General features: G+C 45.3%; 1 protein-coding gene across 1 annotated transcript in view; it reads right to left on the bottom strand.

Annotated features, from left to right (window-relative positions):
• Positions 1-433, bottom strand: part of DNTTIP2 (deoxynucleotidyltransferase terminal interacting protein 2) — a 14,580-nt gene that overhangs the window by 11,733 nt on the left and 2,414 nt on the right. The window lies entirely within an intron of this gene.

The raw sequence follows: 433 nt of genomic DNA, 5'->3' as shown, positions 1-433 counted from the left end.
CTACCAGCCCTGCATTACCTCAGGGGAAAACAAGAACTACTCTGCCATTCTTAAGGAAGTCAGATACCCAAGGATAACTCACACTGCAGATGCCCACAACACCATTCCTGGTAACTACAAGATGACTGCTGTGCCACATCAGCTGATAATCATCCCTGCGTACCAGAACTGCTTTCCTGAAACTGCATTCCCTAGAGACTCACCTACACTTGTGGATCTGCAGGAGACCCTCCCTTAATCCAACCCTGAGTGGAGTTTATGCTCCCTATTGCCAAAAACTTTATGAGCTGATGGTTGGAACTCGTGGCCTCTCTCCCTTTACTTGTATGTATCACTTTTTCAGTAACTCTTCTGGAAGACAACTGTATATAGCAGGGATATTGTAATGGGAGAGTGAGACAGGGCAGAGGGACAAACATAGGAAAAAAAAATT

The sequence above is a fragment of the Tupaia chinensis genome, unplaced genomic scaffold, assembly GCF_000334495.1.
Source record: "Tupaia chinensis unplaced genomic scaffold, TupChi_1.0 Scaffold144016_1, whole genome shotgun sequence".
In the NCBI taxonomy this organism is placed as follows: domain Eukaryota; kingdom Metazoa; phylum Chordata; class Mammalia; order Scandentia; family Tupaiidae; genus Tupaia; species Tupaia belangeri.
The sequence above is the reverse complement of the archived record's forward strand: the minus strand, read 5'-3'. Positions and strand labels throughout refer to the sequence as shown.